The sequence below is a fragment of the Dasypus novemcinctus genome, chromosome 9, assembly GCF_030445035.2.
Source record: "Dasypus novemcinctus isolate mDasNov1 chromosome 9, mDasNov1.1.hap2, whole genome shotgun sequence".
In the NCBI taxonomy this organism is placed as follows: domain Eukaryota; kingdom Metazoa; phylum Chordata; class Mammalia; order Cingulata; family Dasypodidae; genus Dasypus; species Dasypus novemcinctus.
Window position 1 is genome coordinate 80,500,158 of NC_080681.1, and position 17,417 is coordinate 80,517,574.

At 41.6% G+C, this 17,417-nt stretch overlaps 1 protein-coding gene across 3 annotated transcripts in view; it reads right to left on the reverse strand.

The window, feature by feature from the left end:
- ZFYVE9 (zinc finger FYVE-type containing 9) overlaps window positions 1–1,193 on the reverse strand; it is a 279,436-nt gene extending 278,243 nt beyond the window's left edge. For all 3 annotated transcript variants that reach the window (XM_058303586.2, XM_058303585.2, XM_071217438.1), the window contains exon 1: window positions 560–1,193. The gene's annotated coding sequence lies outside the window, so the exon portion shown is untranslated. The remainder of the gene's footprint in view (window positions 1–559) is intronic.
- Between the last annotated feature and the right edge of the window lie 16,224 nt (window positions 1,194–17,417).

Genomic DNA, 17,417 nt, shown 5'->3' on the forward strand with positions numbered 1-17,417 from the left:
TGAAATTCCACCTCAGGTAAGACGCAAAAGGTTGTTCTCAAGCAAGTCAGACACGAGAATAACACTCTAGGAACACCAGGGGCTCTGAGGGCCCCCCAGTCTCCGCACCCCAATTCTCATCCGCCCCCGCCCCCCTCCCTCACGGGACTCTGCGGGACTTGGTGTGGGGAGCGGGGAAATAAGGGCTGTTTGCAAACAAGCGTCCTCTGCCTCCCTCCGGGATATACGAGCAGGGCCCGAGGTAAAAGGCTGCGCTCGGCTCCGGCCCAGAGCAAACACGGAAGGGTGCCCGCGCCCCCGCCAGCCTCGCGCTGCACGCTCCTGGCCGCGCCGGAACCGAGGCCAGGGCGAGGGCTTCCCGGCGGCGCGGGGCCTAGTCGCCCCCCACAAGCGCCTCTAGCCTCCCGGGGGACGCGCAGAGCAAGGGCTGAGGCCCCAGAGCACAGGGTGGGGGAGGCCACCGCAGCGGCAGGACGCCCGGCCAGTCCCGTGCGAGGGCGGCCGCCAGGGCCCCTGCGGGCGGCGGGAGGACGTGAGTCGCAGTCCGCGCCGCACTCACCTCGAGCAGCGGCCGCTGCCGCCTCAGCATGGCCGTGAGGGTCGTCCCTCAGCCGACAGTCTCCTCCAAAGGGCACCGGCGCGGCCCCGGGCGCTGCAGCGGAGTCCCCCACTCCTGAAGGGGCTGTGGCCGCCACTGCTGCTGGGGCCCAGCGCCCGCCGCCGCATCGGGCTCCCGGACCGCAGCAGCCACGCGGACCCCGAAGGAGCGTCGCTGAGCCCCGCGGAGGGCGCAAGGTTGCGGTGGGACGACCGAGGCGCTGCAGGCGGGGATCCTCAGCAAAGCTTCCAGCGTCGCCGCGGCCGATCCTGCCGCCTTCGCCGCCAGCGCCGCTGGCCCACAGCGCCCCCTGGACCCTGCGCCGGGCGACGGCGCCGGGACTGCGGCGGCCGCGCCGAGCGCGAGCGGGAGGGACCCGGAGAGAGGCAGAAAAAGAAGGTGGGAGGCCTGAAGGCGGCCGGGGCCCCGCGCAGCGCTGGCCTCCAGACCCGCCCCTGCTTACGCCTCCGAAGAGCCAGAAGCCCCTCGGTCCCTGCCGCCCTGGGTGGGTGACCTCCCCGGTCCTCAGGCCCCGAACACCTTTTCCTTCCCTGCGGAAAGTACGTGGACGTTTCTGTGATTCGGACCTGCACCTGAGAGCAGGAGGAGGAGAGAATCTCGAGTTCGTCTCAAAATTCGGAGATTGGGCGAGGGGGGAATCCCTTCTCATCTCATCAATGTGTCTGGGTGAAAAAACAGTGACCCAGAACAAACCTTTTTTCAAACACACGCAAAACCCTCTCCCAAAAGAGATGAAGGAATGTCTTTGACCTTAACTTTACTTGGATCTATTGTGCAGATCATTACAGAATGTTCCTATAGATACCAAAACCTTTAACCCGAACACCACCACCACCGCCAAAATTAGAAAAAATAATATATTGAGAAAGAATAGCCAGCGGGTTGTCCTGAAATTTTCATAAACAACTTGGAGATAGATGAAGAAAAGAACGATTCATCTTTAACCAACCTCCTCAGCCAATCCCAGGTACTGCTCTGAAGAAAGGAAATTGTTTTTTAGCAGGGCTGTAGAATCACTTTGTTTACAGATAGCCTACATTCGCTCCCTCTCTCTAGGGTGCAAACATCAAAACCCAAAACAAAGGAAACAAAAAGACTGTCAGAGGGGAATTAGGAGAAGAGAAATTCTCCAAATCCTCTGATCCCCAAATTTTCCACATACAGAATTTATCACAGAGTGGTATAGTAAAATAAGTGGGGACTTTGGTGTCAGAGAGTTTCTGATACTACTAATTCCAGTTCTGTCACGTATTAGCTTTGTGGCCCTGGGCAAATTATGTAACATTTCTGAATCTCAGTTTTCTCATTTCTACCTTGCTGGTGATTGTGAAGATTAGAGATAATTTATGTAAAGGAAGTGGCCCATAGAATGTACTTAATAATGTTACAATTATTGTTGGTTCCAGAACACACTAACTGCTAGTCTTTTTAAACTTAAGGTTGTACTCATCTGTTTTTGCTTTTGTGTGTGTGTGTAAGTGTATTCATTTCAAAATGTGGGTGCATATCATTTTCATCATCTCTTGGATGGAGAAACTTCCCTAAATTTCACTAGTGGTTTTATATAACATCCCACCACTGAAGAACAGAGCCTAATACACTGGATCCTATGACATTCTGTTGCACAGCAGATAGCATAGAACCAGTGTATTTTTCTGTATATAAATTATATATATATATGTACATATAAATGGCAGTCTCACCTCACCTTAATTTATGTCCTAGTAATATTAAATCTTAATGGAAAAATCCAGGAAACTTTCGAAGAATAATTGAGCAGTCATCTTAGAGAAAATGTAACCTAGCAGCTTTCTTTCAAATCAGTGGAAAAAAACTCTTCCTGTACAATCCTAAATGTACCTTCTGAGTCACTTTACAAAAAACTCACTACCCCCTTTTTATAATGAGAAACTGGGACTCAGAGGGAAATTATGATTCATCCTCACAACTCTGTGAATCAGGTACTATACCACCATTTTACATTTTTCAGTCTAAAGAAAAGCTGGAAGTAGACTCTGAGATTACTTTCAGTCCCTCATTTGATGCCTTAACAGGCCTTTCTGCAATATTCAGAAAATGCTGCAAGGGTAAGTTACTGTTGCTAAAATTTTTTTGGTCAAAAACAATGGGCCCTTTAATTTAGATCAGTTTGGCAAACTAGTATTAGCACTGTGCTTTCCAAGCCTAGATCACTGCCACTGCAGGAAATCTGCATTTGTTTATGAATAATCATGCTACCCTGGGTGTAACTACTACATGAAGATGATTCATTTGTTCCCAGAACCAGTTGCCTCTTACTCCAGGCTTTCTCCCCTTCTATTAAATTGCACTGCTGAAAGAAGCTACCTTATCATCATCACCACCTCCCTCATCATAATAGTCCTCTTTAAATCAATTCTTCTACAATTTCATTCAATTGGTTTGGCTTTTCCTACCCAGTTTATTCTCTGACCCTGAAATATCTTTCACCTGTTTTCCTCTCCCCTAATGTAAATCTTTTTCATTTTAATCTGCCTTGGTCTGCTGTCAATTGATTTGGTTGCCCCACTCTCAGTTTTGCATTGCTTTCCACTAATTAATGACCCTAAAATATCCCCTTATTCACAACTTGATAGGTTTCCCCACTTTCATTTTATACCATATATATTCTTTGTAAAGTCAGTATACTAAGAATGATTTCTTACATGAGTTTAAGGTCTAATTCCCCAATCAAAAATTTTTCTTTATTCTTTAAAATTTTTTGTTTAAAATTCAGGTAAAAAAAGAATATCCATTTCTTGGCTCGGTGAATGGCAGCATTGTCTACCCTGGTACCCAAACCAAAAATCCGGGAGTCATCCTTAACTCTTGTGTCTCTCTTCCTGACAGTTGGTTACTAAGCCTGATAAATCTACTTTCTTGCTTTTATTGAATTGCTCTCCTCCTCTCCAACTCTACTGTCACCCCTTTGGTCTTGGGTTCATGGTCAATAGTTGGACTGAATGAAAGGGAGGGAGAAGGGGAGCAGGGAGATTAGAGTTTAGGAAGGAGGAAGGAAGGAAAGGGTAATGAATGTTGTATTTGTGCACAAGAGTGTATATGAAAGTGTGGGGTTTTTTTCTTTTTAAAGAAGCTTTAGATTACATAAATGTTACATCAAAAATATAAGGGATGGGAAGCAGCTGTGGCTCAATCGGTTGGGCTCCCATCTACCATATGGGAGACCTGTGGTTCATGTCCTGGTGCCTCCTTGTGAAGGTAGGTTCGCCCGCAAGCACCACAGAGCACCGCTCATCCCCCCACAGGAGAGCCAACTCAGCAAGGTGACGCAACAAAGAAGGGAGACAAGCGAGAGCACAGAAAAGCACGCTGCAAATGGACACAGCAGACAGCAAGCAAGCCACAAGGGGGGAGGGGAAATAAAAATAAATACAGACACAAGAACGCACAGTGAATGGATACAGAGAGCAGACAGCACACAAAAAGCCATAAGAGGGGGATAAAAAAATATATATATATGGGATTCCCTGAGGTATAGTTAATTGGTTGAGCACCTGCCTCCCATTTACGAGGTTCTGGATGCAATCCCTAGTTCTTCCTAAAAATATGTGTGTGTATGTATGTATATATGTATATATGTATGTATGTATGTATATATGGGATTCTCATATACCCCAACCCTCCCCCTCCCACTGAAAGTGTGTTTAAAGGTAGACAAAAAACCTCTTCCAAGTACCTAGTAACCCTGTGTTTCAGTTTATAATTAGTCATCACTACAGTGTCAGTATCAGTGTACTTATATGTCTCTCCCACCAGATTGTGACCCAGGTTCAGGTTCAGCGTTTGAGTCATCTCTGTGCTCCAGAACAAGTCTTGGCACTGGGTTCATCTCAGAGAATTTTAAGCTCAACTAAATTTCTTCAGGCTATTACTAGCCTGCATCCCATCTCCTCCCTTATCATTAGACTTTCCTGTTAACTTTCGGAACCCACCAAAAAGTAAGACTCTCCTTCAACAGGTGGTTGCCCTGCAACCCAAAATTGAGCCCACCCTACAGCTGTCAGGTCTGATTTCACCCTCCTCTGCAGTCACCAACCACTGCCAGGAGTCAAACCCAGAATCAGAGACTTTTACCAAACAGGAGCCCTAGAGCAAGCCAGAAGCAGTAATAGACATAAAAAAGAAATTGGGGGGAAGCAGATGTGGCTCAAGCGAATAGGCTCCGGTCTGCCAAATGGGAGGTCCGGGGTTCAATTTCCGGGGCCTCCCGGTGAAGGCAAGCTCCCCTATCCAGCATGCGGCCCACGTAGCTTGCTGTCCCATGCAGCATGCTGGCACAGCAAGATGGCAACAAAAAAGAGACACAGAGGAGAGACAATAAGAGACACAGTTGATGAGGGAGCTGAGGTGGTGCAAGAGATTGATTAAGCATCTTCCCACTCAGGAATGTCCTAGGGTTGGTTTCCTGTGCTGCCTAAAGAGAAGACAAGCAGGCACAGAAGAACACGCAGAGAGCAGACAGTGAGTGTAAAACAATGGGAGGTGAGGAGTAAATAAATCTTTAAAAAAAAATTTAAAAAGGAAATTGGGGACATTTGGGAGCCCATTAGATCACTTTTTTAAAAAGACCAAAGCAATTCCTCTTCTAAGAATCCAGCATAAGTAAGTACTCAAATATGTGAACAAAGATATATGCCAAAGTATATTTAGGGAATGGATGTAGCTCAGTGGTTGAGCACCTGCTTCCCAAGTACAAGGTCCCAGATCAATCCCCAGGACCTCCTAAATAAAATTTTTTTAAAGTATAGTTATTGTATGTTTTCCTGTAGGTATGAAACATAAAAAGGTGAGGAAACCCTAAGTAAATTAAGTGAGTTGCAGTACTTCCCTACAAAGAAATATTATGCACTCATTAACATTTGTGTTTTTAAAGAATTTTAAATGATGTTGAAACTGCTCATGATTCAATGCCAAATAATTTTTTAAAAACAGTGTTAAGTTAGAAAGACTGTTGTATGATCCCAAGTATGTTTTTTATATATTTAGAAAACAGAAATGTATATATATAAATATTTAGAAGGATACAGTTTCAAATATTATGTCTAGTTTGTGGGGTTTTTTTTTTTACTATTTTGAAATTATTTCAGATTTAAAGAAAAGTTGCAAAAATAATTCAAAATATTCCAACATACCCTTCACTTACCTTTAACCATGTGTGTTTTAGCATTTTTTTCTCTCTCAAGATAGGTGTCTAGATAGCTAGATAGAGAAATCTGTTTAGATATCTACAGAGATAGATATAGATATGGATATGGATATAAATATAGATTTAGATATAGTATTGAAATTATTTTCTGATCCATAGCTCCCTAAATTTTTTTCAGTGTATTTCCTCAAAACAAAGACAGAACAAATATCAAAACATAATTATCAGGAAGCAGACTTGGCTCAACGGATAGGGCGTCCACCTACCACATGGGAGGTCCCCGGTTCAAACCCCAGGCCTTCTTGACCCGTGTGGAGCTGGCCCATGCACAGTGCTGATGCCCGCAAGGAGTGCCGTGCCACGGGGGGGTGTCCTCGCATAGAAGAGCCCCACGTGCAATGAGTGCACCCCCAGTGCGAAAGAAAGTGCAGCCTGCCCAAGAATGGCACCACATACACGAAGAGCTGACACAACAAGATGACACAACAACAACAAAAATACAGATTCCCAGTGCCACTGATAAGGACAGAAGTGGTCACAGAAGAACACACAGTGAATGGACACAGAGAGCAGACAACTGGGGGCGGGGGAGGGAAGGGGAAATAAATAAATAAAAATAAATTCTTTTTTAAAAAAGCATAATTATCAAATTCAGGAATATAATATCAATATAGTCCTATGATGGGTGGTGGACTTGGCCCAGTGGTTAGGGCATCCATCTACCACATGGGAGGTCTGCGGTTCAAACCCCGGGGCCGCCTTGACCCGTGTGGAGCTGGCCCATGCGCAGTGCTGATGTGCACAAGGAGTGCCGTGCCACTCAGGGGTGTCCCCCGCATAGGGGAGCCCCACGCGCAAGGAGTGCGCCCCGTAAGGAAAGCCGCCCAGTGTGAAAGAAAGTGCAGCCTGCCCAGGAATGGTGCCACACACAAGGAGAGCTGACACAACAAGATGATGCAACAAAAAGAAACACAGATTCCCAGTGCCACTGAAAAGAATCCAAGCGGACACAGAAGACCACACAGAGAATGGACACAGAAAACAGACAATGGGGTGGGGGCAGAGAAATTTTTTTTAAAAAATCAATTGGCCATAGATGTGAGGGTCTATTTCAGAACTCTCAATTCAATTCCATTGGTCTATATATCTATTGTGCCAGTACCATGCTGTTTTGACCATTGTAGCTTTGTAATAAGCTTTAAAGTCTTTTTCAAGATGTTCTTTCTCAAGATGTTCTTTTTCAAGATGTTTTTGGCTATTTGAGGACCCTTAACCTTCCAAATAAATTTAATAATTGGCTTTTCCACTTCTGCAAAGTAGGCTGTTGGAATTTTTATTGAGATTGCATCGAATCTATAAATCAATTCAGATAGAGTTGAGCTCAATGATATTTAGTCTCCCATTCCTTGAACATGAACTGTCCTTCCATTTATTCAGGTCTTCTTTGATTTCTTTTAACAATAATTTGTAGTTTTTTATGTACAAGTACTTTAACTCCTTGGTTAAATTTATTCCTAGATATTTTATTCTTTTAGTTGCTATTGTAAATGGGTTTTTTTCCTGATTTCCTCCTCAGATTTCTCATTACTAATATGTAGAAACACTACTGGTTTTTCACATTGATCTTGAATCCCACCACTTTTCTGTACTTGTTTTTTAGCTCTAGTAGCTTTGTTGTAGATTTTTCAGAACTTTCTATATTTGGATCATGTCATCTGCAAATAGTGGAAGTTTTACTTCTTTCCATTTGGATGCCTTTTATTTCTTTTTCTTGCCTAACTGGCTAGAACTTCTAACACAATGTTGAATAACAGCAGTGAGAGTGGACATACTTATTCCAGATTTTACAGGGAAAGCTTTCAATCTTTCACCATTGAGTATGATGTTAGTGTGGGTTTTTTCATAGATGCCCTTTATCATGTTGGGGAAGTTTCCTTCTATTTCTTTTTTTTGAAGTGTTTTATCAAGAAAGGATGCTGGATTTTGCAAAGTGCCTTTTCAGCATCAATTGAGATGATCATGTGGTTTTTCCACTTTGTTTTGTTAATGTGGTGTATTACATTAATTGATTTTCTTGTGTTGAACCACCCTTGCATATCTGGTATAAAACCCAGTTGATCATGGTCTATAATTCTTTTAACATATTGTTGGATTCTATTTACAAGTATTTTGTTGAGGATTTTGCATCTATATTCATAAAAGAAATTGGTCTATAATTTTCTTTTCTTGTAGTATCTTTATCTGGCTTTGGTGTGAGGGTAAAGTTGGCCTTATAGAATGAGTTACATAGTGTTCCCACCTCTTAAGTTTTTTAGAAGAGTTTGAGCAGGATTTGTGTTAGTTTTTCTTGGAATGATTGGTAGAATTCACCTGTGAATCCATCTGGTCTTGGGCTTTTCTTTTTTGGGAGGTTTTTGATGACTGATTAAATCTCTTTACTTGTGATTGGTCTGTTGATGTCTTCTGTTTCTTTTAAACTCAGTGTAGGTTGTTCGTGTGTTTCTATGAATTTGTCTATTTCATCTAAGTTGTCTAATTTGTTAGCATACAGTTGCTCAAAATATCCTCTTAATATCCTTGTTATTTTGGTGTGTCAGTAGTAATGGCCCACGTCTCACTTCTGATTTTATTTATTTGCACTCTCTTTTTTTTCCCCTTGTCAATATAGCTAAGGGTTTGTCAATTTTATTGATCTTCTCAAAGAACCAACTTTTAGTTTTGTTAAATCTTCTATTGTTTATTTTTTCTCAATTTCACTTAATTCTGCTCTAATCTTTATTTCTTTCCTTCTGCTTGCTTTGGGATTAGTTTGACATACTTTTTCTAGTTCCTCCAGGTATGCAATTAGGTCTTTGATTTTAGCTTTTCTTTTCTCATGTAAGCATTTAGGGCTTTAAATTTCCCCCTCATCACTGCCTTTGCTGTATCCCATAGGTTTTGATATGTTGCATTCTTGTTTTCACACATCTTGAGATATTTACTGATTTCTCTTGCAATTTCTTCTTTGACCTCAGATTATTTAAGAGTCTATTGTTTAACTTCCATTTATTTGTAAGTTTTCCAATTCTCTGCCTGTTATTGATTTCCAGCTTCATTTTATTAAGTGCTTTGTGTAATTTCAATCTTTTAAATTTATTTAGATTTGTTTTGTGACCCAACATGTGATCTATCCTGGACAATGATCCATGTGCACTTGAGAAGAATGTTTATCCTGCTCTTTTGCAGTGCAATGTTTGTATATGTCTGTTAGGTCTAGTTCATTTACCTTATTATTCAAGTTCTCTGTTTCCTTATTGATCCTCTGTCTACATGTTCTATCTATTAATGAGTCCTGTATTAAAGTTTCTAACTAATATTGTAGAGATGTCTGTTCCTCCCTTCACTTTTGTCAGTGTTTTTCTCATGTATTTAGGGGCACTACGGTTAGGTACATAAATATTTATGATTGTTATTTCTTCTTTCTGGATTGTCCCTTTTTTTAATATATATAGTGTCTTTCTTTGTCTCTTATACCAGATTGCTTTTAAAGTAAATTTTGTCCAGTATTAGTATAGCTACACCAGCTCCTTTTTGATTACTGTTTGCATGGAATATCTTTTTCCAACCTTTCACTTTCAACCTATTTGTAATGTGGAGTCTAAGATGAGTCTCTTCTAAACAATATATGGTTGGATCATACTTTTTTACCCATTCTGCCAATCAGTGTCTTTTGATTGAGGAGTTTAATCCATTAACATTTAGTGTCATAACTGTGAAGTCAGTACTTACTTCAGCCATTTTATCCTTTGGTTTTTTATGTCATATCTTTTTATTTTTTAATCTCTTTTTAACCTTTTAGTTACCCTTTCTGATAATCTTCATTTATTCACTCTACCCCAAGCCTCTCTTTTCCTTTCAGCCTGCAGAACTCCCTTTAGTATTTCTTATAGGGCAGGTCTCTTGATGATCTCTCAGTTTATCTGTGAATATTTTAAACTCTTCCTCATTTTTGATGGACAGTTTTGCCAGATAAAAAATTTTTGGTTGGCAGTTTTTCTCTTTTAATAACTTAAATATATCATACCTCTGCATTCTCTCCTCCATGGTTTCTGATGAGAAATTGGCACTTACTCTTATTGAGGATCACTTGTATGTAATGAATCATTTTTCTCTTGCTGCTTTTAGAATTCTCTATTTTTGGAATTTGACATTCTGATGAGTATGTGGCTAAGAGTAGATCCATTAGGATTTATTCTGCTTGGGGTATGTTGTGCTTCTTGGACATGTATATTTATGTCTTTCTTAAGAGTTGGGAAATTTTCAGCTATTATTTCTTCAAATGTTCTTTCTGCCCCTTTTCCTTATCTTCTCCTTCTGGGACACCATGATACATATATTTGTGTGCTTTATGCTGTCATTCAAAGCCCTGAGACTCTGCTCAGTTTTTCCATTCTCTATCTGTTCTTCTGTCTGTAAGATTTTGATTTTTCTGTCTTCTAGCTTGCTGATCTTTCTTCTGCCTGTTCACATTTGTTTTGTATGCCTCTAGTGCATTTTTAATGCCTTCTATTGTGCATTTCATCCCTGTAATTTCCATTGTGTTTCTTTTTATACATTCAAATTCTTCTTTATGGTTACACAGTGCCTTCTTAATATCCTTTATCTCTTCATATCCTTTAGCTCTTAATTTTCTTTATCTTCTTAATATTTCTTTCTCTCTTTAGAGAGAAAGGATGCTATGATGAAGATTTCTGGGAAGCAGATGTGGGTCAAGTGATTGAGATTCTGCCTACCACATGGGAGGTCCCAGGTTCAGTTCCCAGTGCTTCCTAAAAGGAAGATGAACAGACACAGCAAGTGCAAAGAACAAAGGGATAGGAAGAAATAAATTAAATAAATATTTTTTAAAAAGATGAAGATTTTCTTTATCTCTTTGAGTTGATTTATGAGATTTGTTTGAACATATTTGATTAATTGTTTGAAATCCTGTGTGTCCTCTGAAGTTTTGTTTCCTCGACTAAGCCATATCTTCCTGTTTCTTAGTATGATTTGTAAATTTTTGCTCATGTCTAGGCCTCTGATTATCTTGATGAGTTTACTCTGAAGGTTATTTTCTTTCTCTTGCCTAGTGTTTTATTGTTGATTGGTTTTATGTTAAGGCTTTTCTTTGACCCTTAGTCAACTTTATTCTATACCTTTAGAATAGTCCATATTTAACTTAAAAGATTTTTTTCAGTTCTTCTTCATCTGATTCTTGCCCTGGGTAGGTGGTACAATTTTTAAGATTGCATTTTTTTGTGTGATTGTTTCACCTCCAGGAGAAAGCTTTATTTCCTCTGTTCTTTCTTCAGGAATCTTTATCTGTTCTGTTTGTTTTTATTTTGCCTCTTTTGTTTTTTTACACTCCTTTCATTGTCTCCAGCTGCTTTTGCCTGAAGGACAAATTCTGGTAGGAGGGTCACCTCATGGAGGACTTTCTCAAGTAAATATTTCTGAATGAAAACAGGGCCAGGGACTCACAAAGGGGGTGTAGACTTGCTCCAAAGTGCCCTGGGGAGAAGATTAGGAAGATACCAAAAGGCTTTTTGACAGTCTCCTGAAACTGTGCTTTCCTGGCCTGCCCAGCAGATGCCACCTTTGTGCAAACTGTTGCTCACAGTCCTGAGGAGGTACTGAGTCTTTAAATCTCCACCATCTCCACTCCTGTCCAGGGCAGGGTTGAAGCAATGACTGCTGCCACCTTTGTCCAGGATAAGGTGAAACAGTAGCACAGAACAGGACCCAGTGGTCCAAATTCACTAATCAAAAGCAGTGATCAGGGAAGCGGATGTGGCTCAAGTGATAGGACTTCCACCTACATACAGGAGGGCCTGGATTCAATCCCTGGGGCTTCCTGGTAAAAGAAAAAGAAAAAGCTTGTCTGCATGGTGAACCAGTGCACGCGTGGCAAGCCGAATGCCTGCACGACAAGCTGAATGCCTGCATGAGTGCCCACGTGGCTTGCCAGTGCCCACACAGTGAGTGAGCCAGTGCTCACACAAGTGGGTCACACAGCAAAATGATAATGCAACAAAAGAGAGACGAAGGGGAGAGTCAAGGTGAAGCGCAGCAGAGACCAGGAACTGAGCTGGGGCAGATGACAGGAAACCTCTCTCCAGATTAGAGGTCCCCAGGATAGAATCCTGGTGAATCCTAGAGGAGAACAAACAAGAAAAGAAGACAAGAAATAGATACAGAAGATCACACAGTGAATGGACACAGACAGAAAAAACAGCAGGGCAGTGCGAGGGGAAGTTGTGGTCAGTGTTTGGCCATGCCCACCCCCTTTCTTGGGGAAAAGGATTTTTATGTCCCTTTCTGTCAGCAGTAGTTAGCCAGGGACTGGACCCCAACATGGCCTACCACAAGAGTGGGGAATGGGCATCAGCAGCTACCAAATGGAGAGAGCTACTCACTGTTCTTTACTGTACTTCATCAGCCTCTTCCTCCTGCTCTTCTCTGGATGCTGTACAGTGTTATTCTGGCCTCTAGAGTCCCAGAGCAGTTATTTCAGACAGTTACTGCATGTGTAATAACTGTTGTCCTATGAATTATATCATTGTTACTATTATTTATTTTGATGCACTGATTATTCATGTTTGGCTGGCTTCTATGTCTTTTTTTTAAAGATTTATTTTATTTATTAATTTCTCCCCCCTCTCCCATTGTTTATGCTTGCTGTATGCTCTCTGTGTCCATTTGTTGTGTGCTCTCTATGTCTGCTCATCTCTTTAGGAGGCTCTGGGACCAGAACCCAAGACCTCCCATGTGGGAAAGAGGCACTCAATTGCTTGAGCCACCTCCACTCCCTGCTTTGTTGTGTCTCTCTTTGTGTTTCCTTTTTGTGTCAACTTGTTGTGTCATATTATTGCATCAGCTTGCCATGCCTGCCCATTGCGTCAGCTTGCTGTCTTGCTTGTCTTCTCTAGGAGGCACCTGGAACCAAACCCAGAACCTCCCATGTGGTAAGTGGGAGCTCAACTGCTTGAGGCACATCTGCTTCCCTTCCATGTCTTTTTAACATTGCACCATCATTTTTTAAGAACTTCCCTTGCTTTCTGGCACAGTATGCAGGTCTCATCTTATACTTTTCAAGTCCCAATCCTGGAATCACACTTTTTCTTAAAGAGCTCTATTTCCATTTAGTGGAGAATGGTGTTTAGAAATCAAGATCTAGGCGCTATGTGTGCTCATTGCTACTATGGTGTCGTTGCTTGTTCTCTCAATGAGCAGCGCCAAGAAACACACTCAACACACACACCATTTTTATTTCAAAGAACAACATACAAACAAACTCTTGCTATTTGGGTATTTAGTAGTCATTTTCTAGAAAATGAATGAAGTGAGCCTGTGACTTCAAGGAAAATAATTCACAGTATTTGTTACCATTGTGTAAATTTTGGAAGACCTGAATCAGTGAACCAAAACTTTTCAAATAAATAGTGCACGATACTATAACTGCATATATGAGTAAAGTTTCTGTATAAAACATAAAATAGATCAATGGATTTTAATGTAACAGAGTACAAAAATTTTGTTGATATTCAGATTCCACATTATAACTAACCTTTAAGAAATTCCCACTTGACAAGTATTGATGTAAAATATTGCTCCTTTTTCTCATTACTTATCTGTGTAAGGACAGATTTTTTTTCATCTACTTCGACCAAATCAATATATTGCAAAAGACTGAAGGCAGAAACAATATGAGAATCTAGCTGTCTTCTAGTAAGCCAACTTTAGAGAGATTTGCAAAAATATAAGCTATGCCACACTTACTATGGTTTTTTTGTTTGGGAAAATATAGTTATTTTTGACTAAAATAAGTTATTTATGTTAACATGAATATTCTCTCATTACTTTTTCATTTTTGTTGTTTTTTATTCACTTTTGTTATTTTAAATAAATAAGTATTTTAAATCTTTTTTCCATTTGAATTTCAAAGATGGTAAATATCAATAAATATAACACACATAAAAGATCTTTGATACCCCAATAATTTATCAGCATGCAAAAGTGGGCCTGAGACCAAAAAGTTTGAGAACTCTTGTTATGGGTTATTCAATCATTCTCCTATATGAGTATTTAGGTTGGTTCCAATATTTTGCCATTACAAACAATATTGCAGTGAATAATCTTGTGAATATATGTTTTTTATTGTTGGAGGTATATCTTTCAGGTAAATTCCTAGAAATGGGATTCCTGAGTCAAAAGATGAATGTATATATAGATTTGTTTGATATTCCCAAATTCCCCTTCCAAAGGGCTGTGCTAATTTGTATTCCCCTCAGCAATGTATGAGAGTATCTGCTTCCTCATAACGTATCCAACAGAATATGTTGTAATACTTTTTCATTTCCATCAATCCGGAAGGAAAGAAATATTTCATTGTAGTTTTAATTTACATTTCTCCAATTATAAGTGAGGTTAAGTATATTTTCTTGTTTAAGGTAAATTTTAATATTCTTGTATATATGTGTGAATTGTCTGTGCTTTTCTTTTGTCCATTTTTATGTTGTATTTGTGCTCTTTTTGCCTTGATGGTTTTTTTTCAAGATTTATTTATTTATTTATTTCCCCCTTCCTCTCCTCCTGCCCTGCTGTTTTTGCTGTCTGTGTTGTCTTCTCTTCTAATTTTCTCTCCTCTAGGATTCACTGGGATTCGATCCTGAAGACCTCTGATGGGCAGAGAGGTTCCCTGTCAATTGTGTCACCTCAGTTCTGGTTTCTGCTGCACTTCACCTTGACTCTCCCCTTGTCTCTTTTTTGATGCATATCATCCTACTGCATGACTCACTTGCTCAGGGCACTGGCTCACCGTGCATGCACTTGCATGGGCACTGGCTTGCTGTACGTGCATGCTTTCTCTTCTTCTTTTACACCAGGAGGCCCCAGGGATCAAACCCAGGTCCTCCCATATGTTAGACAGAAGCTCTATCACTTGAGCTACATCTGCTTCCCTGCTTGATTTTTAAGTGGTCTTTATATATTATACATTCAGGATAGTTGCCCTCTATCTGGAAAATATATTGCAAGTATTTACTCCTAGTTTGTCAGTTGTCTTTGGACTTTATGATTTTTTTTTTTGCCATGCAAAAAAAGAATTGTTTTATTCCATCAAATTTGTCTATCTTTTCTTTTTTTATATCTGGATTTTTTTTAGGAGGTACTGGGGATTGACCCTGGGAACTCGTATATGGGATGCAGGTACTCAACTACTTGAGCTACATCTGCTCCCCATACATCTGGATTTAGAGTCAAAGTTAGAAAATCTTTCATTGCATTCAGGTCATAAAGGAATTTACCTATATTTTCTTTCAGAACTTATATGGTTTCCTTGATCCATTTGGAGTTTATTTTTATATATGTTATGAGATATGGATCAAATTTTATCTACTTTTAAGTGGCTAGCAAATTGCACCAGCACCAATTATTAAAAACCCCATCTTTGGCTGGTTAAGGGTAGCTTCTTAGCTCTTTAAATTTGTATTATTTGTTTTTCCAATATTTCTATAATGAGCATATATGTTAGTATTGCTGATAGTCAGATTTGCCCTATCCATTCCTTTAGGATCCTGCAAAGATTAAACAAGTGGATGAATATGAAAAATGGCTTGTAATGTGTAAAACATTCTATGAATATTATTTATTATTGTGTTCTCTCCCTTCTAATGACAAAGATGACCAAAGAAACTCTAGTTCTTCTGGAATCAAAACCTCAGTCTACTGGTTTTGCTGCATTTCCCAACATTCTCCTTTTCAGCCCCCAGATTCTTTGCCAATCTAGGCATCTTACTGTTCCACATGCATGCCTGGTCTTCCTGATCCCTTGCTTTTTTTTTTCTCCCTATAATGCTTCCTCTGCCTAGAAAATAAATACTTTTTCCTTGTATCTATGTGCAAATCTTACCCATTCCTAAGGTTTCCACTCAAACGCCATCACCTTCTTTTTTTTTTTTTTAAAGATTTATTTTTATTTATTTAATTCCCCTCCCCTCCCCTGGTTGTCTGTTTTCTGTGTCTTTTTGCTGCGTCTTGTTTCTTCGTCCGCTTCTGTTGTCGTCAGCGGCACGGGAAGTGTGGGCAGCGCCATTCCTGGGCAGGCTGCTCCCTCCTTCGCGCTGGGCGGCTCTCCTTATGGGTGCACTCCTTGCGCGTGGGGCTCCCCTACGCAGGGGACACCCCTGTGTGGCAGGGCACTCCTTGCGAGCATCAGCACTGCGCATTGGCCAGCTCCACACGGGTCAAGGAGGCCCGGGGCTTGAACCGCAGGCCTCCCATGTGGTAGACGGTCGCCCTAACCACTGGGCCAAAGTCCGTTTCCCTGCCATCACCTTCTTTAACCGTTCTCTGATTGTCCCAATTAGAATTGATATTTTGACCTGAATTTCATTGTATTTTAAGTACTCTCTGTTATATTACTTTTATACTTAGTAATTTCTTCTATTAGACTGAGCAAATTGAGGCCAGGAATAGGGCCTTATATTCCTCATATATTGAAGACACTCAAAAAAAAGTTTCTTGAATGAGTACATGAATTACTTTCCAGGGAAATCCATATTGGCTATTTACTTTTAGTACCCATAGAAGATATAAGGAATTTCCAACTACAGGTAATTAAAACACAGTGAGGGAAGTGGATTTGGCTCAACAGATAGAATGTCCATGTACCACATGGGAGGTCCAGGGTTCAAACCCAGGGCCTCCTGACCTGTGTGATGAGCTGGCCCATGCGCAGTGCTGATGCGCGCAAGGAGTGCCGTGCCACGCAGTAGTGTCCCCTGCATAGGGGAGCCCCATGTGCAAGGAGTGCACCCCATAAGGAGAGCTGCCCAGCACAAAAAAAATGCAGCCTGCCCAGGAGTGGCGCTACAAATATGGAGAGCTGACACAGCAAGATAATGCAACAAAAACAGACACATTCCTGATGCTGCTGACAAGAATGTAAGTGGACACAGAAGAACACACAGGGAATGGACACAGAGCAGACAACTGCGGGGCGGGGGGGGGGGGGGAGGGAGGGCAGGGAAGGGGAGTGGAGCAAAACAAAAAAGAAAATACAATGAGATGGGAAGCAGACTTGGCCCAGTGGATAGGGCGTCTGCTTACCACATGGGAGGTCCACAGTTCAAACCCCGGGCCTCCTTTACCTGTGTGGAGCTGGCCCACACAACAGTGCCAATGCATGCAAGAAGTGCCGTGCCACGCAGGGGTGTCCCCCACGTAGGGGAGCCCCACGCGCAAGGAGTACACCCCGTAAGGAGAGCTGCCCAGTGCGAAAGAACGTGCAGCCTGCCCAGGAATGGCACTACACACACAGAAAGCTGACACAACAAGATGATGCAACAAAAAGAAACACAGGCGGTGGACTTGGCCCAGTGGTTAGGGCGTCCGTCTACCACATGGGAGGTCCATGGTTCAAACCCCGGGCTTCCTTGACCCGTGTGGAGCTGGCCCATGCGCAGTACTGATGCGCGCAAGAAGTGCTGTGCCACACAGGGGTGTCCCCCACTTAGGTGAGCCCCACGCGCAAGGAGCGCGCCCTGTAAGGAGAGCCGCCCAGCACAAAAGAAAGTGCAGCCTGCCCAGGAAAGG